The sequence below is a fragment of the Bombina bombina genome, chromosome 4 (assembly GCF_027579735.1).
Source record: "Bombina bombina isolate aBomBom1 chromosome 4, aBomBom1.pri, whole genome shotgun sequence".
Lineage (NCBI taxonomy): Eukaryota > Metazoa > Chordata > Amphibia > Anura > Bombinatoridae > Bombina > Bombina bombina.
In genome coordinates, this window is record NC_069502.1 from 857,821,168 (window position 1) to 857,845,708 (window position 24,541).

The following is a 24,541-nucleotide window of genomic DNA, read 5'->3' on the forward strand; positions in this document are numbered from 1 at the left end:
AGCAAAAGGAAAATGCCTCACACACCCAGCATCATTCACATAGCCCTATATATTTATATATATATATATATATATATATATAAATATATAGATATATATATATATATATATATATATATATATATATATATATATAATAGGGAACTGAATATGTGCCCAGTGCTAAGTATAGATACCACAATCCTCTAAGAGTACTGTATAGAGATGGTTGTATAAAAAGTGTGAATAGCTTCATACACCTAACATAATTACAAACTTCTTAAAAATATATATATAAGAATAGGTGGCTATGTTGCAAATAGTATCAATGCACATAAATACAATTGAATCAAAGAGCAGAAGAATGCCGGAAGACCACACAACGAGCAGTGGAATGATAAAGCTTATACAACTAAAAGTCCGTGCACAAAGGGTAAACGGTGTCCCATGTAGCTTCCCTCGAGGTAATCTACATACTTACAGAGGTTTATCTGATGAAGAAGGTGGTTTATCCAGTGCCCTTCTGAACGCATCAGGTGATAGTGTACCGATTGTACACATTCTGTTTGCTGAATCCAACTCTTCCGTTGTTTCTACACAAATAGTTACGGTGATTGCAACCAGCCTGTGCAGTTAACTCTCGGGTGCTCCTGTTTCACACAGTTTTACACTATATCAACAAGGCAGTACTGTTACCTCATTACATTGAGGTTGTGTATTGTAAGTGGAGTTGCACTATTATTGTGTACCTTTCTCTTTCAATATACTGTGTGCAACTGTTGCCTCTGGTTTGACTGGAGATCCGGGTCCAGGAGAGGTACAGACGGTATCCAAGACGCTGACAGAAGCAAGCAAACAAAACTAACCTCTGCATCACACTTACCTCATACGATTGGGGTAGTAGCTTGTAACTAGATTACTTCGAGGGAAGCTACATGGGACACCGTTTACCCTTTGTGCACGGACTTTTAGTTGTATAAGCTTTATCATTCCACTGCTCATTGTGTGGTCTCCCGGCATTCTTCTGCTCTTTGATTCAATTGTATTTGTGTGCATTAATACTATTTGAAACATAGCCACCTATTCTTATATATATATTTTTAAGACATTTGTAATTATGTTAGGTGTATGAAGCTAGTCGCACTTTTTATACAATCATCTCTATACTGTACTCTTAGAGGATTGTGGTATCTATACTTAGCACTGGGCACATATCCAGTTCTCTCTTTTCTCCATTCATTCACTTGTTAGGGATTTCTAGGAAAAGGATATCCCGCCGTATTGGTTTATGGACCCATAGCAGCTGGTATAGATTCCACCCCAGTGCAAATTGTACATATAGGTTTTCAATATACATATTGTTAATTTCTATTTCTACTTTTATTGATTCCTGTATGGGATATGTTCAAAGCACCTCAAGTGGGCAAGGTATTCAATGTGTCACTTAAAGACCCTTAGATATAAGGGGTTAAATTGAATATATTTATTACATACAATAAAATTGTGGTTCCACAATAAACATGATCATAAACAATTGCTTGAACAATAAAATTCTAAAATATTAAAATGACATCAGCCCACAAACCGATTGGTGGCAATAGAATTGTGTATTGATAGCTTGACTTTGTCCTGCTACCTCACACTGGGTTGCGTGGATGCAGTGGGAGGTATTCAGGACCTGACACAGTGGGTGTGAAGCCACTTATGCTAAGCTTCCTATATACTAGAGTTGAGTAATTACTAGTCCCCGTTGGGATCTGAGATGTGCTAATTTAAAGCTGTGAGCTAGTTGCAACTGCTCCAGGAAGTGCACTGGGTAAAATATGTGTTAAAAAATTTGTGAAAAAATGCACGTGCAGAAAAATATAACAATAAAAATAAAAATTTAATAATCTAATAAGCCAATTGAAAAACAGATATCCAAAGTTTATCAAGTTAGTAATTAATCCAAACAATGTGTGGGTGTTGGTCAATGTGTCCCAAAAATTGGATAAAAAACTTGAAACAAAAAACAACAATATAGAATATATAAAAAAGTCAAACTTGTTTACTGGTGGTGAGGAATCCAGTGGTGTAACTTTGTTTCATGGTAGTGAAAAATACAGTGATGGGATTCTGATTCGGTCCTAGTGGTTTCTCTTTTGTCCAATTTGATCCCCAATACAGTGTCCTATAAAAGTAAAAAAGATAGTGTAGAACGTCCAGGCTTTAAATAAGTAATTAGAAATGAGCTTACCAGCTAGTAGTCAACGCGTTTTGGCCCCTTTAAGGCCTTTTTCAAGACCTCTTAGATTATTCAGGCGACTGTGCTATCTACAGAAGACGACGGTTCTATACATACAATTATATAACTTTACTGCACTGTACCTGAGCAGATTTACGGCAGCAAAAATAAATACCAATTTCTGTGACTTAAATGGGAACAGCACCATGCACTTCACTTCTCCATGCCCTTCATTGTATAGGACGTTGCTAAGGATGCTTGGAAATCCTCCCCTACAATGTAGGAGCGATCACAACTCGTTGTGCTGGAAAACTTCAGCTTCCATCATGCACCCCTATAGGTCACTCACATGACTGTTTGAAACTCAGCAATCTTATTTACTTATATGGGGTAAAGTTACACAGCTGTCCCATACCTTGAAGCCATAGTGCTGGCAGGTCTGCATTGACAGTGGTAGTGGCACAGAAGCTATAACAGACAAGTTGGCAGCAAAGATGAGGATGCGATGAACACATCCACAGACTGCAACCGAGAAGCTGCACTGCCCCACATTCTGTGCGCTCCCTATAGTTATCCGCTGTACTCTCACACCTTATCTACCAATGAGCACACGTGTAGCGTGCATGCTCACTGGGAACCAAGGGGCAAAGACTAACTTCTTGCAACATCGATCCCGCATATGAGTTGAAGAGGCACGGTGCATAAGAGGGCGGGATTTACACGAACAGTACAAGTAGATGTACATCTAGTTACACAAACAGAGGAACTCAACATTTATGCATACAAAAATAATATAAGCTTAAATTGATGGTAAATCTAATCGTTTAACAAACGCTAGGATTTACCATCACTAAAAATAAAGTGGACTTTAATTGATCAACCATGTAAAAAAGGGTGAAAACTCACCCTGTCTGTGCCATTGCACAGCACTAAACTCAGTGGCTCCGGCCGCCCAAGGCACATCGATTTCCTTCAATGAGGTAACGTTTGCATCTCTGAATGGTCGTGCATGTCAACTGACAGGTTTCTGTATGTACACACAACTATTGGTTTAGAGGTGCAAGTGGAACCTCATTTGTACAAGACTGATGTGCCGTGGGCGGCCGGAGCGGCTGAGTTTAGTGCTGTGCAATGGCACATAAAGGGTGAGTAGCACCCTTTTTTACATGGTTGATCAATTAAAGTTTATTTTTAGTGATGGTAAATCCCAGCATTTGGATTTACCATCACTTTGATAAGAGGTACAAAGGCATAGAAGGGGTTAACAAGCAGCTAATGAAACAATATACAAGTTTGTTTGAGAAACAACCTAATGTAAATAACACAGCTTTCTAGAAATCGTTGAAGCATTGACGGAATAAGAGAGCCTCATGGATAGATATTGAAGAGCACAAGAGAAGGGGGTTGGTGCAAGATATGACTGGTGATCAGAGTAAAAGAAGAGAAAGAAACTAGTTTCCCTGCCCCAGAGTAGATCTGAAACAAGAATAATATCAGATTGCTGACTGGTGAGGCAGGTACTGTGTTGTGTGACTGAGAAGGAAGAAGTGATTAAATATGTAATTCCAGCAGTGAAAGAAACATAGATGTAACAATAAGTAAAGTGCAATACTACATTTTATTGAATAAACAAAAAAGTGATTTTTCAATGTGTATGGCAATGTACAAGAGTAAATACCACACAAAAAAGAAAACTTTGCTTCACAAAAGACACCAAAACACATGTTAAATCACCATTTTCACAAATAGGTTGCCTTTAAGAAACAGCTTAGGTTGCAGCATTTACTGCAAAACAAGGTGGTTCTACTTCTTCACACACTGCTCTGGGCAGCTGTTCCCTCTCTCTGCATAGCACAGGGCTTTAGCTTGTTCCCTCTCTCTGCATAGCACAGGGCTTTAGCTTGTTCCCTCTCTCTGCATAGCACGGGGCTTTAGCTTGTTCCCTCTTTTTGCATAGCACAGGGCTTTAGCTTGTTCCCTCTCTCTGCATAGCACAGGGCTTTAGCTTGTTCCCTCTCTCTGCATAGCACAGGGCTTTAGCTTGTTCCCTCTCTCTGCATAGCACGGGGCTTTAGCTTGTTCCCTCTTTTTGCATAGCACAGGGCTTTAGCTTGTTCCCTCTCTCTGCATAGCACAGGGCTTTAGCTTGTTCCCTCTCTCTGCATAGCACAGGGCTTTAGCTTGTTCCCTCTCTCTGCATAGCACAGGGCTTTAGCTTGTTCCCTCTCTCTGCATAGCACAGGGCTTTAGCTTGTTCCCTCTTTTTGCATAGAACAGGGGTCGCCAACCTTTCGGACCTCAGAGACCACTAAACTCACAAATCCCATGGACCACTAACATGAATTTTTAAAAAAAGGTACAAACCTATATAATATATATATATATATATATATATATATATATATATATATATATATATATATATATACACACATACATACTGTACATAACTAGTATAACCATAGCTAAGTTTACATTATGTATATATTTACACATTTTTTAAGAATTCTTTTTTGGAATTAAAGGGACAGTAAACCTTAAAAATAATGTTATATAATTCTGCACATAGTGCAGAATTATATAACATTATAGTAGCCAAACATTATAAAACATAATGTACCCTATTAATTTTTTTTAAAAAAACGCTGTTTTACAGACCCGCTCTCTGTACTCTGCTGAGCGGGTCTGTTATATTTACTCAGCGCATCGGGCCAGCTGTATAGTCACAGCCCGGCCCGACCTCGCCCTAGCAATAAGTGCAGCTCGCTCCTGCTGTCAGACAGAGCAGGAGCGAGCTGCACTTAGTCTTATGGCGCGGTCGGGCCGGGCTGTCACTATACAGCTGGCCCGATGCGCTGAGTAAATATAACAGACCCGCTCAGCAGAGTACAGAGAGCGGGTCTGTAAAACAGCGTTTTTTTAAAAAAAATTAATAGGGTACATTATGTTTTATAATGTTTGGCTATTATAATGGTCTATTTTGGCTATTATAATGGTCTGTAAAACAGCGTTTTAAAAAAAAAAATTAATAGGGTACATTATGTTTTATAATGTTTGGCTATTATAATGTTATATAATTCTGCACTATGTGCAGAATTATATAACATTATTTTTAACGTTTACTGACACTTTAACTAACTGAATGACAGAACGGAGATAATACTTCCAAATGACAGATGAAGGGTGAGTGCCAAGTTTGGAGCTGGAAACAGAGAGGTAGAAAGTGGGGAAAAAAGAATTATGTTTAAAGGACTACAAGAATTCCAGGTTACCTCCCCAGTTAAGAATTATTTAAAACTACTTATGATCATGGACAGACATTGGAGTAAAAAATTAAGTTTATATCAGAAAGCTCTTAATATGGATGTGAGCTAACCACGACTGATGTTACTGGCAATTACTATAATATTGGTGGGATATGGCTGATCTGCTGGATGGCAATTACTGGAATTCAGGTGGAATGGCTTTGTGCGCAGGAAAATTATAAGAATGAAAAATAATTAATATTTAATTAAAAAAATGAAGATGGAGGGGAGGAAGACAGTGATGTAAGTCCATCTGAAGTAATTAGGAAAACTACTACAAAGAGACAGGTAAAGGGACGAAAATAAATTAAATATGAGAGAATTTTTTTTTTATTTTTTTTTAAGATTTTCTTTTTTATATACTTTAATTCCACTATTTCAAGCCAAGACTATACCAACCTCTGCTGGCTTTAGAATGGAAGCATCTTCCTCTGAGCAACCGCGCCGGGCGGGAGGAGTTAAAAATACAATATAGCTACGCAAGTTGCGCAGTACTACGCAACGTGCGTAGGGAGTTTGTAATTTAACTTCTCCATCGGTTTTCACTGATGTCCAGCCAGGCACTGTAGGGCGTTGCGACCCGACGGGGGTGACACCATCAGAGGAGATTAATTCCCGCTTGATGGTGTTGTGGACCACCAACATCTCGCGGACCACCAATGGTCCACGGACCACCAGTTGGCGACCGCTGCTTTAGAACAAGAAGTAATGGCACCTTCTACTGTGCTTGTAGGGGGGCGAGTATAGAGCAGAAATACTCTTACTACAAAGCAAAGCTGCACATGGCAGCAACAAAATGAATAAACTTTTTTTTGTTTGCTTACTTCTTATTTCTTTGTGTTTTGTTTTTATAACAACCATTCCTAAATGCAGCAAGTGCCCCAGGCAGTTGAACCACCCCTCAAAATGGCTGTAAGGAGGATTACTCAAGTAGAGTAAGTTCCTGCCTGCCTGGTGGTGTCACCCCCCCCAATCTTATCACCGGGTGTGGTCCACACACCCTGCACCCCCCCCCCCCCCGTGATGCCAAATTGCCAATACCTACAGGGACATTTTCGCCCCCAGGGTAGTGCAATACTATGTAGAAAGGTGAAACTCCAATAAAACTCAGTAAACCAAAAGGGGCTTTTTTCCAGGGTTAAATCTTCATTAGCATGTGAATGCATAGGCAATTACCTGTTTGCATATGCAAATGAGCATACAGCAATGTTCATACTTTTAGATTAATGTTTTGTAATTTAATGCTAGGTTTTATTTTTAAATTAATGTTAGGATTTTTATTTTAATTGTAACTTAGTATTTTTTTATTTTAAGTAATTGGGGATAATTTAGGGGGAGTTAGGTTAGGGGGCTTAGTAATTAAATTAGTTATTTGCATTGTGGGGGGTTGGCGGTTTAGGAGTTAATAGGTTAAGTAGGTATATTGCTATGTGGGGGGTTGGCGGTTAAGGGGTTAATAGGTTAATTAGGTTTATTTTAATGTGGGAGGATGGTGGTTTAGGGGTTAATATTTTAATTATGTTATTTGCGTTGTTTAATTTGCTGATTGGGGGTTAATTAATTTATTATTTTGCGATGTGGGGTTTTGGCGGTTTAGGTGTTAATATTTCTTGCGGTCGCTTAGGGTTTTTTTTTGTTATACTTCGTGCGGGCGGTTAGGTTTTTTATTATTTTGTGCGGGCGGTTACGTGTTTTTTTTGTTATTTCGTGCGGGCGGTTACGTGTTTTTTCGCTAATATTTCATGCGGGCGGTTGCATCCAGGTAGATTCTTTTGGCTGTTCCCACAGTCAACATTCCTTTGAGGATGTGTGCGCAACTGGCAACTGGTGACGGCGACGGACGCGTTACAAACGTAAATATAGTATAGATAATCATTATTTCAGGATAAATAACCTTTGGATTATTTTGTATCTTAAATAGAGAGTTATCTTATCAGATAGGGTGTGTAATGTTAAACAACTTTCCAATTTACTTTTATCACCGATTTTGCTTTGTTGGTATTTTTAGTTTAAAGCTAAACCTAGGAGTTTTATATGCTAATTTCTTAGACCTTGAAGGCCGCCTCTAAGCTGAATGCATTTTGACAGTTTTTCACCACTAGAGGGTGTTAGTTCATGTGAGTCATATAGATAACACTGTGCTCACTGTGTGAAGTTACCTAGGAGTAAATACTGATTGGCTAAAATGCAATTCTGTCAAAAAAAATAAGGGGGCAGTCTCTAAAGGCTTATATACAAGATAATCACAGAGGTAAAAAGTGTATTAATATGTGTTGGTTATGCAAAACAAGGGAATGGGTAATAAAGGGATTATCTATCTATTAAAACAATAAAAATTCTGGTGTAGACTGTCCCTTTAAATGTTGTTTAGTTTCTCATGAGTTGTTATACTATTTGCTAAATGGTGCCAATCTCTAACACCGCTTACCCATGCTGCATTGCATGACAGTGAACTACAGTCAGCAAACAGCCAGCATGGTTCACAGTATCTAACTTTGGTGAATAGTAAAGCTATGTACGAGGTAATATTACACCAGCTTTAGTTGAAGTAATGTAATATTTTTTTTTTTTTTAAAAAACACTGTCCTCCTTGCTTTGGTCTTAGCCAATCGGAATTAAGGTAGGAAAAATCCTATTGGCTGATGCAATCAGCCAATAGAATTGAAGTTCAATCCTATTGGCTGATCCAATCAGCCAATAGAATGCAAGCTCAATTCTATTGGCTGATTGCATCAGTCAATAGGATTTTTCCTACCTTAATTCCGATTGGATGATAGGATTCTATCAGCCAATCGGAATTAAAGGGACGCCATCTTGGATGACGTCACTTAAAGGAACCTTCATTCTTCAGTCGCCGTCAGATGGAAGAGGAAGCTCCGCGTCGGATGTCTTCATGATGGACCCGCTCCGCTCCGGATGGAAGAAGATATAAGATGCCGCCTGGATGAAGACTTCTGCCTGTCTGGATGTCCTCTTCTGGCCCGATCGGATGAAGACTTCTGCCGGTCTGGAGGTCCACTTGTGCCCGGTTTGGTGAAGACGGCTCAAGGTAGGGTGATCTTCAAGGGGGTAGTGTTAGGTTTTATTAAGGGGGGATTGGGTGGGTTTTAGAGTAGGGTTGGGTGTGTGGGTGGTGGGTTTTAATGTTGAGGGGGTATTGTATTTTTTTTACAGGTAAAAGAGCTGATTACTTTGGGGCAATGCCCCGCAAAAAGCCCTTTTAAGGGCTATTTGTAATTTAGTATATGGTAGGGAATTTTTTTATTTTGGGGGGCTTTTTTATTTTATTAGGGGGATTAGATTAGGTGTAATTAGTTTAAAAATTTGTAATTTCTTTTTTATTTTCTGTAATTTAGTGTTTTGTTTTTTTCGTAATTTAGTTTATTTAATTTAATTGTAATTAATTGTAGTTAGTTTAGGGTGTAATTGTAACTTAGGTTAGGGTTTATTTTACAGGTAAATTTGTACTTATTTTAACTAGGTAGTTATTAAATAGTTAATAACTATTTAATAACTATTGTACCTAGTTAAAATAAATACAAAGTTGCCTGTAAAATAAAAATAAACCCTAAGCTAGAGACAATGTAACTATTAGTTATATTGTAGCTAGCTTAGGGTTTATTTTACAGGTAAGTATTTAGTTTTAAATAGGAATAATTTAATTAATTGTAGTAATTTTATTTATTGATACAAAAGAGAAGACGGATCCCAATCCAATAGGCTAAAAGGTATTCTTTATTTCTTACATCAATGGATAAAAGCAATCTTTCCACAGAATGAGTTACAGAGACACACACACGAATCTGTGGGAGCTGCTGAGAGGTTCGGTCTTACGCGTTTCGGCGGATCCTGACCGCCTTAATCATAGACCATAGCGGAACCTCTCCTACCTGGGACTTATTACCTGTTTGCAGGTACACTCCCATCAGTTTTTACTCCGATCATTGGTTTGTGGGGGTTGGCTCTAGACATAGGTTTAACTCAATGATCACAGTAATAGACATTTACCATCCATTGCATATGTTGCTTAAACGAGTTAGATAGTTTCTATATATTTACATTTAAACGTTAAGACTCTATAATTACAGAAAAGAATTCTTACTAATATATACATAGGTTATCCAATATATATAGTTATAAAGAGTACCTAGATAGGTATTGCAATTTCTTAGAATTTCAATTTTAGTGTATAGACTTTTAAATAGTATTCATTTATGACTATAGGACACTTAAAGGTAAACTTAATATACATTATGTGTATCCCTTAGACAGGTTTCATAAAAAGTTTTAGAATATAGAATAGAGGGAACAAAGTTACAATATTACATTCATTTCAGATTATATATTGAGGACATACTCCCTTAGAGATGCATAGCTATAGTGATGTAAATCTCTTCTCATACATTATCAAAAAGACATTATAACCAACAGTTTATAGTATCATGTTCAGAGTTAAATCCTTCTGGAACTAAAGTTTTGAAAACGAAGATCCAGTATGCCTCTTGCTTTTTAAGAATATTCAGCCTATCACCCCCTCTGTGGGGTCTACATATATGTTCTATAGCGGACCAGCTGAAGGATTTTAGATTCTGATCATGGTCCTCAATGAAATGGGCTGCTAAAGCAGAGCATGAAACATCATTCTCAATATAGGAGATGTGTTCTCGAATACGAGTCCTTACATCCCTTGTTGTCATTCCAATATATTGTTTTTTGTGCTCTGTGCATTCTACCAAGTATATTACATGGTCAGTAGAGCATTTGATACAACCTTTTATATTGTATTCATTTCCTGTTGTATATGATTTGCATGTTTTTGTCACTTTAATATACCCACATGCTCTACATCTTTTGTTCCCACATTTAAATGTGCCATTTGTTTGCAGCCAAGCACTCCCTGTGTTCTTTTCTTTATTTTTTTAGCTTGCTGGGTGACAGAATATTGGCCAGTGATTTACCCTTCTTATACACAAATCTACAGCCTTTTTCTATTACAGGTTTCAAAACATTGTCCCCATATATTAGGGGTAGGTATTTCTTAATAATATCACAGATTTCAGTGTACTGATTTGAATATTGGGTAATAAAGATTGGTCTTTCATCTTCCCTGTCATTTTTGTGCTTAATTTGTAGTAGATCTTTTCTTTCTATTTGATTTACTTTCTCACCAATGCTAGCTATTTGGTTTCGACGATTCCTTTTAGTACGAATCATCTGCTCTTTTATTATTCCCTTAATGACATGTTTAGGGTGATTACCCTGCTATTGGTTTTCTATACAGGTCTGTTATCACCCTTTTATTTTGTCTATCTGCAACCAAAACCAGGTCAAGGTAGTTGATTTTATCTTTATTCCAATCAGAGGTAAATTTCATTCCCATTTTGTTACTGTTTAGGTATGTCAGAAACATATTTTTCCCTGTTTCATCTCCATCCCATACAAAGAGCAAGTCATCTATAAACCTCTTATAGAGGAATATAGAGCCCTTGTATGGGTTGAGATCATTAGTGATAAGATTTTTCTCAAGCCATCCCATGAAGAGATTTGCATATGAGGGCGCAAACCGCGCCCCCATTGCAATCCCTTGTTTTTGTAAAAAAGAACTCCCCTTCGAACATAAAATAATTATGTTCAAGGAGGAACTCAATTATTTCAAGAATATAGTTCTTAAAGTAGGAGTCAAAGGATGTACCCAGATCCAGAAAGTATTCAACCGCTTTCAGACCTAGTCTATGGGGGATCATAGAATACAAAGATACAACATCTACTGACAGCCAGCTGAATGTATCTTTCCATTCAAACTCATCAAAGATGTTTAAAACATGCTTTGTATCTTTAAGATGGCTCTCTAGGTTCAAGACAAGGGGTTGTAGAATTCCATCAACCCAATTGGACAAAGGCTCCAACACAGATTCAAGGCCGGATATAAGGGGTCTCCATTTTATATCTGTTACGCCTTTATGTGTTTTTGGGAGATGGTAGAAAATGGTTATTCTTGGATTCTCAACATATAGAGAGTCAAAAGTATCTCTGTCCATGTACCCATTCTCTAAACCATCATCAAACAAAGACAAAAGCTTCTCTTGGATTCTCTGAGTTGGATTCCTGTTCAATTCAGCTGTCTATAAGACTCACTGATATACCATTCTCTGTCGCACACAACTATACTGTTGCCTTTATCAGACCGTTTGATCACGATCTTATCATTTCCTTCTAGTTTTTTCAGAGCTTCCCTTTCTTTTTTAGTAAGATTAGGTTTGGGGTGCACCTATTTCTCGAATTCTTTAAGGGTCGTTAGATCTTCTAACACTCTTTTGTGAAAGAGCTCCAGCTGGGTACCTCTAGCCCTAGTGGGATAGAAGCTGGATCTTTGCTTTTTAATATTATGTCCCTTTGATCTTTCTCTTTCAGACTGTTCTAATGTAATCATAGCGGGACTACTTTCAGTAACTTCTGTTTTAAAATATTTTTTGATGGTCAATTGTCTAATAAATTTATTCACATCTAGAATAGTCTGAAAGAGATTAAAGTCACTACTTGGACAGAAACCTAGGCCATAGTTCAATACTTTTATTTCAGAGTCACTCAGGGGGTGGGAGGATATGTTAAGAACTGCTCCCTGTAGGACTATTTCTCCTTCTGATTTATCTGTCTCAGTTGGTACCTGTTTTTTGGCTTTTCGCTCTTTTCCATACCTCCCCCCTTGTTTACATCCCCGACTACTTGAAAAACCTGTTTCTCAGGCTCATTACCTTTAGTGCTCGGCATTTTAGGCCTAGCTCCTAGATCTCTTTCTTTTGTGTTTTGTTTTTTAGGATTTTCTATGCTTATGGTTGTACACTCTCATTCTTCTGTTTCTGATTGTGAGTAACCATCAGAGGTTATAAAGTCTGTATCGACAGCTAGATCTTTGCTATATTTTGATTCTACATTGCTGAAAGTAACTTTTTTATTTTTGTTTTTGTTGTTTTTGTTCTTTCCTTGCTTATATCATTTCTGTTTTTTAGTGTAATTTCCTGAGTTTTGTGTTTGATCCTCATTACTAGTTAAGTTCTTTTCTCATCTTTGATGAGTTTGAATGGAAAGATACATTCAGCTGGCTGTCAGTAGATGTCGTATCTTTGTATTCTATGATCCCCCATAGACTAGGTCTGAAAGCGGTTGAATACTTTCTGGATCTGGGTACATCCTTTGATTCCTACTTTAAGAACTATATTCTTGAAATAATTGAGTTCCTCCTTGAACATAATTATTTTATGTTTGAGGGGGAGTTCTTTTTACAAAAACAAGGGATTGCAATGGGGGCGCAGTTTGCGCCCTCATATGCAAATCTCTTCATGGGATGGCTTGAGAAAAATCTTATCACTAATGATCTCAACCCATACAAGGGCTCTATATTCCTCTATAAGAGGTTTATAGATGACTTGCTCTTTGTATGGGATGGAGATGAAACAGGGAAAAATATGTTCCTGACATACCTAAACAGTAACAAAATGGGAGTGAAATTTACCTCTGATTGGAATACAGATAAAATCAACTACCTTGACCTGGTTTTGGTTGCAGATAGACAAAATAAAAGGGTGATAACAGACCTGTATAGAAAATCAATAGCAGGGAATGCATTACTGCACGCCAAGAGTAATCACCCTAAACATGTCATTAAGGGAATAATAAAAGGTCAGATGATTCGTACTAAAAGGAACTGTTCTCAGAAAGAAGGCTATGACAGGGCAAAATCTGAACTAACAGAAAGGATGGTAGCTAGGGGATACAATCGTCAAAACCAAATAGCTAGCATTGGTGAGAAAGTAAATAGAAAGAAAAGATCTACTACAAATTAAGCACAAAAATGACAGGGAAGATGAAAGACCAATCTTTATTACCCAATATTCAAATCAGTACACTGAAATCTGTGATATTATTAAGAAATACCTACCCCTAATATATGGGGACAATGTTTTGAAACCTGTAATAGAAAAAGGCTGTAGATTTGTGTATAAGAAGGGTAAATCACTGGCCAATATTCTGTCACCCAGCGAGCTAAAAAATAAAGAAAAGAACACAGGGAGTGCTTGGCTGCAAACAAATGGCACATTTAAATGTGGGAACAAAAGATGTAGAGCATGTGGGTATATTAAAGTGACAAAAACATGCAAATCATATACAACAGGAAATGAATACAATATAAAAGGTTGTATCAAATGCTCTACTGACCATGTAATATACTTGGTAGAATGCACAGAGCACAAAAAACAATATATTGGAATGACAACAAGGGATGTAAGGACTCGTATTCAAGAACACATCTCCTATATTGAGAATGATGTTTCATGCTCTGCTTTAGCAGCCCATTTCATTGAGGACCATAATCAGAATCTAAAATCCTTCAGCTGGTCCGCTATAGAACATATATGTAGATCCCACAGAGGGGGTGATAGGCTGAATATTCTTAAAAAGCAAGAGGCATACTGGATCTTCGTTTTCAAACCTTTAGTTCCAGAAGGATTTAACTCTGAACATGATATTATAAACTGTTGGGTATAATGTCCTTTTGATAATGTATGAGAAGAGATTTACATCACTATAGCTATGCATCTCTAAGGGAGTATGTCCTCAATATATAATCTGAAATGAATGTAATATTGTAACTTTATTCCCTCTATTCTATATTCTAAAACTTTTTATGAAACCTGTCTAAGGGATACACATAATATATATTAAGTTTACCTTTAAGTGTCCTACATATAGTCATAAATTAATACTATTTAAAAGTCTATACACTAAAATTGAAATTCTAAGAAATTGCAATACCTATCTAGGTACTCTTTATGACTATATATATTGGATAACCTATGTATATATTAGTAAGAATTATTTTCTGTAATTATAGAGTCTTAATGTTTAAATGTAAATATATAGAAACTATCTAACTTGTTTAAGCAACATATGCAATGGATAGTAAATGTCTATTACTGTGATCATTGAGTTAAACCTATGTCTAGAGAGCCAACCCCCACAAACCAATGATTGGAGTAAAAACTGATGGGAGTGTACCTGCAAACAGGTAATAAGTCCCAGGTAGGAGAGGTTCCCGTATGGTCTATGATTAAGGTGGTCAGGATCCGCCGAAACGCGTAAGACCGAACCTCTCAGCAGCTCCCACGGATTTGTGTGTGTGTCTCTGTAACTCATTCTGTGGAAAGATTGCTTTTATCCGTTGATGTAAGAAATAAAGAATACCTTTTAGCCTATTGGATTGGGATCCGTCTTCTCTTTTGTATCGATACTAATTTTGCAAACAGGGAGGAGTTTGCTACAGGACCCCACGCCATTTGTGAGCGGCACTTTGGATAGTGTGCAGTGCTATAACTGAAAGAGAATCGGAACAGCTACAAGTTTACCTGGAAGAAGCAGCATCCGCATTTGTGGAGGTGAAAACAAACGGAGGACGAAGTTCACCACCAGGTAAGACCTGGAACCCAAAGAGGGCACTCACATCCAAAACAGAAGGACGAGTTGAGGCTACCGCATGAGGAGCGGGGTGAGTGAAACGGCTTGTCTTAAAGTTGTAAGCCTAAGTTTATTCCGCTGTGATCACTGAAGCTGCGAGGGTAAATTGGCTGTGAAATAAACGCTGACACTTTACACTGCACACTGTTGTCTGTATAATTGATTGGTATATGGGACTTTGCAACCTGCATATTTCTTAATTTTATTTATATTTTTTAAAAACAGAATTTATGCTTACCTGATAAATTACTTTCTCTTGTGATGTATCGAGTCCACGGATTCATCCTTTACTTGTGGGATATTCTCCTTCCCAACAGGAAGTGGCAAAGAGAGCACACAGCAGAGCTGTCCATATAGCTCCCCCTCTAGCTCCACCCCCCAGTCATTCGACCGAAGGTTAGGAAGAAAAAGGAGAAACCATAGGGTGCAGTGGTGACTGTAGTTTAAACAAAAACACTACCTGACTTAATAGCCAGGGCGGGCCGTGGACTTGATATATCACAAGAGAAAGTAATTTATCAGGTAAGCATAAATTCTGTTTTCTCTTGTAAGATGTATCGAGTCCACGGATTCATCCTTTACTTGTGGGATACCAATACCAAAGCTTTAGGACACGGATGAAGGGAGGGAACAAGACAGGTACCTTAAACGGAAGGCACCACTGCTTGTAAAACCTTTCTCCCAAAAATAGCCTCCGAAGAAGCAAAAGTATTGAATTTGTAAAATTTGGAAAAAGTATGCAGCGAAGACCAAGTCGGTGCCTTACAAATCTGTTCAACAGAAGCCTCATTTTTAAAAGCCCATGTGGAAGCCACTGCTCTGGTAGAATGAGCAATAATTGTTTCGGGAGGCTGCTGGCCAGCAGTCTCATAGGCCAAACGGATGATGCTTTTCAGCCAAAAGGAAAGAGAGGTAGCAGTCGCCTTCTGACCTCTCCTCTTACCAGAATAGATAACAAACAATGAAGTTGTTTGTCTGAAATCCTTAGTTGCTTGTAAATAGAACTTTAAAGAACGAACCACATCAAGATTGTGTAACAGACGTTCCTTCTTCGAAGAAGGATTAGGACACAGAGAAGGAACAACAATTTCCTGGTTAATATTCTTATTGGACACAACCTTAGGAAGAAAACCGGGTTTGGTACGCAAAACTACCTTATCTGCATGGAAAACCAGGTAAGGTGAATCACACTGTAAAGCAGATAACTCTGATACTCTTCGAGCAGAAGAGAAAGCTACCAAAAACAAAACTTTCCAAGATAAAAGCTTAATATCTATGGAATGTAAAGGTTCAAACGGAACCCCTTGCAGAACTGAAAGAACTAAATTCAGACTCCATGGCGGAGCCACAGGTCTATAAACAGGCTTGATTCTAACTAAAGCCTGACTAAATGTTTGAACATCTGGTACCTCTGCCAGACGTTTGGGGAAAAGAATAGATAAAGCAGATATCTGTCCTTTTAAGGAACTAGCTGATAATCCTTTCTCCAATCCTTCTTGGAGAAAAGACAATATTCTGGGAATCCTAAACTTACTCCATGAGTAACCTTTGGATTCACACCAAAAAAGATATTTTCGCCAAATCTTATGGTAGATTTTCCTGGTGACAGGCTTTCTAGCCTGAATCAGGGTATCAATAACCGACTCAGAGAAACCATGCTTTGATAAAATTAGGCGTTCAATCTCGAAGCAGTCAGACGCAGAGAAATTAGATTTGGATGCTTGAAAGGACCTTGTATTAGAAGGTCCTGCCTCACTGGTAGCGTCCATGGTGGGACAGATGACATGTCCACTAGATCTGCATACCAGGTCCTGCGTGGCCACGCAGGCACTATCAGAACCACCAAAGCCCTCTCCTGCTTGATTCTGGCAACCAGACGAGGGAGGAGAGGAAACGGTGGAAAAACATAGGCCAGATTGAAGGACCAAGGCGCTGCTAGAGCATCTATCAGCACCGCCTGGGGATCCCGGGACCTGGACCTGTAAAGAGGAAGTTTGGTGTTCTGACGGGACGCCATCAGATCCAATTATGGAGTGCCCCATAGCTGAGTCAGCTGGGCAAATACCTCCGGGTGGAGTTCCCACTCCCCCGGGTGAAAAGTCTGACGACTTAGAAAATCCGACTCCCAGTTGTCTACTCCTGGGATGTGAATTGCTGAGAGATGGCAGGAGTGATCCTCCGCCCACCTAATTATTTTGGTTACCTCCGTCATTGCTAGGGAACTCCTTGTTCCCCCTTGATGATTGACGTAAGCTACAGTCGTGATGTTGTCCGACTGAAATCTGATGAATTTGGCCGCAGCTAGCTGAGGCCATGCCTGAAGCGCGTTGAATATCGCCCTCAGTTCCAGAATGTTTATCGGGAGAAGAGCTTCTTCCCGAGACCATAAGCCCTGAGCTTTCAGGGAGTCCCAGACTGCACCCCAGCCCAACAGGCTGGCATCGGTCGTTAAAATGATCCACTCTGGTCTGCGGAAACACATTCCCTGAGACAGGTGATCCTGAGACAACCACCAGAGAAGAGAATCTCTGGTCCCCTGGTCCAGCTGTATTTGAGGAGACAAATCTGCATAATCCCCATTCCACTGTTTGAGCATGCATAGTTGCAGTGGTCTGAGGTGTATCCGTGCAAAAGGGACTATGTCCATTGCCGCTACCATCAGTCCGATTGTCTCCATGCACTGAGCTACAGATGGCTGAGGAATGGAATAAAGGACTCGGCAAGTGGTTAAGAGTTTTTTTTTCTAGATAAGGTGCCACTGCTATGCCCCGCGGTCTTAGAACCGCCAGGAGGGACCCTAGCACCTTTGTGAAAATTCTGGGAGCAGTGGCCAACCCAAAAGGAAGAGCCACAAACTGGTAATGCTTGTCCAGAAAGGCGAACCTGAGAAACTGGTGATGATCTTTGTGGATAGGAATGTGCAGATACGCATCCTTTAAATCCACAGTGGTCATATATTGACCCTCCTGGATCATTGGTAAGATTGTCCGAATGGTCTCCATCTTGAATGATGGGACTCTGAGGAATTTGTTTAGAATTTTGAGATCCAGGATTGGGCTGAAAGTTCCTTCTTTCTTTGGAACCACAAACAGGTTTGAGTAAAAACCCAGCCCTTGTTCCGCAATTGGAACTGGGTGGATCACTCCCATTGTATGTAGGTCTTCTACACAGTGTAAGAATGCCTCTTTCTTTGTCTGGTCTGAAGACAGACGAGAAATGTGGAACCTTCCCCTTGGAGGGGAGTCCTTGAATTCTAGAAGATATCCCTGGGATACAATCTCTAAGGCCCAGGGATCGTGTACATCTCTTGCCCAGGCCTGAGTGAAGAGAGAGAGTCTGCCCCCTACTAGATCCGGTCCCGGATCTGGGGCTACCCCATCATGCTGTCTTGGAGGCAGCTGCAGGCTTCTTGGCCTGTTTACCCTTGTTCCAGCCCTAGTAAGGTTTCCAGGCTGCCCTGGGTTGTGCAGCGTTACCCTCTTGCTTTGCAGCAGGGGAGGATGAAGCGAGACCGCTCCTGAAAGTCCAAAAGGAACGAAAATTATTTTGTTTGTTCTTTGTCTTTGATTTCTGAAATAATCTCTTTCAATTCAGGCCCGAAGAGGGTCTTTCCTTTGAAAGGGATGTTCAATAGTTTGGATTTTGATGACCCATCGGCCGACCAGGACTTTAGCCATAGCGCCCTGCGCGCTAAAATGGTGAAACCTGAATTCTTTGCCGCTAACTTAGCTAGTTGGAAAGCGGCATCTGTGATAAAAGAATTAGCCAGCTTAAGAGCCTTAATTCTGTCCATAATGTCCCCATATGAGGTCTCCGTCTGGAGCGCATCTTCCAGCGCCTCGAACCAGAAAGCAGCTGCAGTGGTTACAGGAACAATGCACGCAATAGGTTGGAGAAGAAAACCTTGTTGAACAAAAAGTTTCTTAAGTAAACCCTCTAATTTTTTATCCATAGGGTCTTTAAAAGCACAACTGTCTTCAATTGGTATAGTTGTGAGTTTAGCAAGTGAAAAAACAGCCCCCTCCACCTTAGGGACCGTCTGCCACGAGTCCCGCATGGGGTTAGATATGGGGAACATTTTCTTAAAAACAGGAGGGGGAACGAAGGGAATACCTGGTCTATCCCACTCCCTAGTAACGATATCCGCAATCCTCTTAGGGACCGGAAACACATCAGTGTAAACAGGAACTTCTAGGTACTTGTCCATTTTACACAATTTCTCTGGAACCACCAAAGGGTCGCAGTCATCCAGAGTAACTAATACCTCCCTGAGCAATAAGCGGAGGTGTTCTAGTTTAAATTTAAAATCCAACGTATCTGAATCTGTCTGAGGAGAAACCTTTCCTGAATCGGAAATTTCTCCCTCAGACAGCACATCCCTCGCCCCCACTTGAGAGTGTTGTGAGGGTATATCGGATACGGCTACTAAAGCATCAGAATGCTCATTATCTGTTCTTAAAACCGAGCTATCACGCTTTGCAGGTAACACGGGCAGTTTAGATAAGAACACCGAAAGGGTATTATTCATAACTGCCGCCAAGTCTTGCACGGTAAAAAAGATAGACGCACTAGAGGTGCTAGGCGTCGCTTGAGCGGGCGTAACTGGTTGTGACACTTGGGGAGAGGTTGACGGGCTAACCTCGTTACCTTCTGTCTGAGAATCATCTTGGGCCACATTTTTAAGTGCAACAATATGTTCTTTAAAGTGTATAGACATATCAGTACAAGTGGGACACATTCTGAGAGGGGGTTCCACCATGGCTTCTAAACACAATGAACAAGGATTTTCCTTGGTGTCAGACATGTTTAACAGACTAGTAGTAATACAAACAGGCTTGGAAATCACTTTAATCAAGTAAAAACACACTTTGAAAAAAACGTTACTGTGCCTTTAAGAGATAAAAAAGGCACACAATTTTGCAAAACAGTGAAAAAATGCAGCAAACTTTTCGAAATTTTTACAGTATGTACCTAAAGCATTAGTAAGATTGCACCACTAGCAATATAAACAATTAACCCCTTAATGCCCAAACCGGATCGACAGAAGCCAAAAAAAACGGTTAAGGAAACTTCAGCACCTTGCCACAGCTCTGCTGTGGCCCTACCTGCCCTTGGGAACCAGATTTGTGGGGAAAAAGCTTCTTATATGCCCTCAAACTGCAGCAGGACCCTCCATGTGAAAACAGCCTGAACTTCTAGTCAAAATAACTGCGCATCTGAGGCGCAAAATTAGGCCACTCCCACCTCACTCCGGTGCTTGTGAGGCCTAAAGAAACACTCCCAAGTGTTTTAGTAATAGCCATGTGGATAACAACCCCTGAAAGAAACCCAAAGGAACCTTCAAAGTGTCTCAAAAAACGATATTTTCAATAAAAACCGTTTGCCCTGAAGTAGTGTCAACCAGCATAAACTAGCCCTGTTATGTAAGCTTGAAATTCCATACTTAGTCTCTGAACACAGCTTACCCTTCCCTCATGGGGATATTAACAGTCTTTTCTAGCATTATCACAGTCTTGTCTAGAAATAAATGACTGAACATACCTTATTGCAGCCTAACCTGCAAACCGTTCCCCCCAACTGAAGTTCTCTTGTACTCCTCAGTCCTGTGTGGTAACAGCAGTGGATTTTAGTTAAAACCTGCTAAAATCATCTTCCTCCCTGCAGAAATCTTCATCTACTAGAGAGTAAATAGTACACACCGGTACCATTTAAAATAACAAACTCTTGCTTGTAGAAAATAAAAACTACAATTCTAACACCACATTCACTTTACCCTTCCGATTGCTTAGAGCCGGCAAAGAGAATGACTGGGGGGTGGAGCTAGAGGGGGAGCTATATGGACAGCTCTGCTGTGTGCTCTCTTTGCCACTTTCTGTTGGGAAGGAGAATATCCCACAAGTAAAGGATGAATCCGTGGACTCGATACATCTTACAAGAGAAATTATATTTAAGTTAGGGGGGTGTTAGGGTTAGGGTTAGATTTAGGGGTTAATACATTTAATATAGTAGCAGCGACGTTGGGGGCGGCAGATTAGGGGTTAATAAATGTAGGTAGGTGTCGGCGATGTTAGGGCCGGCAGATTAGGGGTTAATAAAATGTAACTAGTGTTTGCGAGGTGGGAGTGCAGCTGTTTAGGGGTTAATATATTTATTAAAGTGGCGGCGATGTACGGTCGGCATATTAGGGGTTAAACATTTTAGTTAAGTGTTTGCAATGTGGGGGGGGGGCTCGGTTTAGGGGTTAATAGGTAGTTTATGGGTGTTAGTGTACTTTTAGCACTTTAGTTAAGAGTTTTATGTTACGGCGTTAGCCCATAAAACTCTTATCTACTTACTTTTAAATGCGGTAGGAGTCTGGACAGGAGAGGGTCTATCGCTCACTTTTTCCAGCAATCGTAATACCGGCGTTAGGCAAATCCCATTAAAAAGATAGGATACGCAATTGACGTAAGAGGATTTGCGGTATGCTAAAATCGCGGAAAAAAAGTGAGCGGTACACCTGTACCTGCCAGACTCGTAATACCAGCGGGCATTAAAAAGCAGCGTTGGGACCCCTCAACGCTGCTTTTTAAGGCTAACGCAAGACTCGTAATCTAGGCGAGTGTTTGCAGTAATATCGGTAATAGATTTTACAGTACCAGTTTCCTCTGACAAAATGTCACAAACATACAATTCTTCACTATTCCCTTCTTGCTTGTTCACTGGTTCCTGATTTATCTGTTACCATTGCCTCTGGCAGCTTACTGGCTTCACTCTCAGTGTTGCGGTCATCTATTTTTCCTTTTTCCTCAAGGATAGTTGGTGGCAGTGCATAAGGTTGCACACCTGTAGACTCACTAGGGCTTTCCTTTGTGGTTGCATAGATATCAACTTCATGAGGTCTGACATCAGTTGGCTGAAGAAATACATTTATTTTGCGTTGTTTGGCCATCATTTTTTGTTCTTACTTTTTTTTTCTTACGCGTTTGCGCGCCACTTTTAGATTAAGGCAGCATCTGAAACAAAGTGAAATCAGAAGATTAGCTAACTAATAAAGACTCTAAACATGTTGAATACACATAATACAATCAACAGCAACATGACCAAGTATTTTCTTTACTGAATATATATATTGTTTTGATTTAAAGGGACACTGTACTCCAGATTATTTAACCCCATTAGACATTATTAGCATTTCAATACCTAACATAGATTAGCAGGTCTGTTTTACTTGCAGGACTAGCATTGGCCCATTGTTATGGGCATCTCCTGGAGAATACAGGTGATGGATTTAATAAGCACAAGTAGCTATTTAAAATACAAATAATAGTCATGAAAGAACAATTTCATATACATTTAATACACTGCAGTAGGTATAACAAGTCATTTTAAATATATTTTAGGGGAAAACAAATTTTACAGTACATTGGACCTTAAAGAAAAAATGCAAATGCCATAAAAAAACATTACACCCAAATATTTATGATATTTTGCAAAGGTCTTCTGGCTTTACTACTGATAACTATTAACTAATGCACTATAAGATTAGCTAGACATTTTAGGGCCGATTTATCATATGTCTGGCGGACATGATCCGCTGTAGGGGATCATGTCTGCCAGACATCGATAAATGCAGACAGAATACGCAGTCGGCATTTATCATTGCACAAGCAGTTCTGGTGAGTTGCTTGTGAATTGCCGCCCCTTGCAGATTTGTGGCCAATCGGCTGCTAGCAGGGGTTGTCAATCAACCCGATCGTATCTGATCGTGCGGATTGCTGTCCACTGTCTCAGGGGTGGCAGACAAGTTAAAAGCACTGCAGCCTCAAGGCTCGTGCGGAAAGGGGTATACTGTCCCATTCGGGCCGTGATAAATCGGCCCCAGAGTGTTGACAGACAGATTACTAAGTGTATTGGCAAAGTAATTTTTTTCACAGTAATTTCAAAAAAATAATTCCCAACATATATTTAATTTTTCATTGAAATTAAATTCTTACCTGTTGTATAGATAATCACAAGACCAAACACAATGAAAACAGCAACAAATAAGCCTATAAATCAAAAGTGACACCCTTATGAGAAACAGTAGGCAAATAAATTATAAGACTCTTGTCTTTTACAACTCATCTTTATAAACCACTTCTGAACTATCGGATCAGTATATAATAAACTACTTTTAGAAAACACCACACTTACTAACCTTCACACTCTACTGTTTGTATTGTTAAAAAAAAAAAAAAAAGTGAAATCTATATAAACAAGTTAAAATGAAAAATGATTTGCAAAGCTTCTCATTCACAAATAAATCAATTAATTCAATAGCACAAAAAAACTTAAAGGTGCAGTAAAAACTTTGAGATTGTAATACAGAATGTTTAAAAATAATTAAAATTAAACTTTCATGATTCAGATAGATCATACAATTTTAAGTTTTCATTTTTCTTCTCTTGGTATCCTTTGTAAGGATTCACAATGCAGTACTGGGAGCTAGCTGAACTCATAGGGTGAATAGGCACACAAAAGAGCGAATATAATTTAAAAAGGATATTAAACAGTGCTACTTTGTTAAAGGGATAGTAAACCCCAAATGTTTCTTTTATGATTCAGATAGAACATACAATTTTAAACAACTTTCCAATTTAATTCTATTATCACATTTTCTTCATTCTCTTGTTATCCATTGCTGAAGGGACAGCATTGCACTACTGACAGGAAGCTAAAAATATCTATTTAGCCAATCACAAGAGACAAATGTGTGCAGGCACCAATTAGCAGCAGCTCCCACTAGTGTATGATATGTGCGTATTTATTTTTTAACAAGGGATACTAAGAGAATGAAGCACATTTGAAAATAGAAGTGAATTTAAAAGTGTCTTTCAATGGGCGGCTATATCTGAATCATGCAAGTTTAATTTTGACTTTCCTATCCCTTTATAGCAAAAAAAATATAAAAATAACAAAATTTATGATTACCTGATAAATTTCTTTCCAAACATGGAGAGTCCACAACGTCATTCCAATTAATAGTGGTATATTCAACTCCTGGCCAGCAGGAGGAGGCAAAGAGCACCCAAGCAAAGCTGATAAGTGTAACTTCCCTTACCCATAACCCCCAGTCATTAAGCCAAAGGAAAATGGAAAAAGAAGAAACACAAGGGTGAAAAGGTGCCTGAGGTTTACTAAAAAAAACTGCCGAATTATAATCAAAATAAAGGGCAGGGTCGTGGACTCTCCATGCCCGGAAAGAAAGAAATTTATCAGGTAAGCATAAATTTTGTTTTCTTTCCTATGACATTGAGAGTCCACGACATCATTCCAATTACTAGTGGGAACCAATATCCAAGCTAGAGGTCACGGAATGAACAGGGAGGGAGAACAAGGCAGGAGGACCTAAAGAGAAGGCACCAAATTGGTGCTTGAAGAACCTTTCTACCCAAAGCAGGGCCGGTGCAAGGATTTTTGTCTACAAAGGCAAAGGTGCATTTTGACCCCCCCCCGTGTATGTATATATATATATTTATTTATATATACTGTATACATCCTC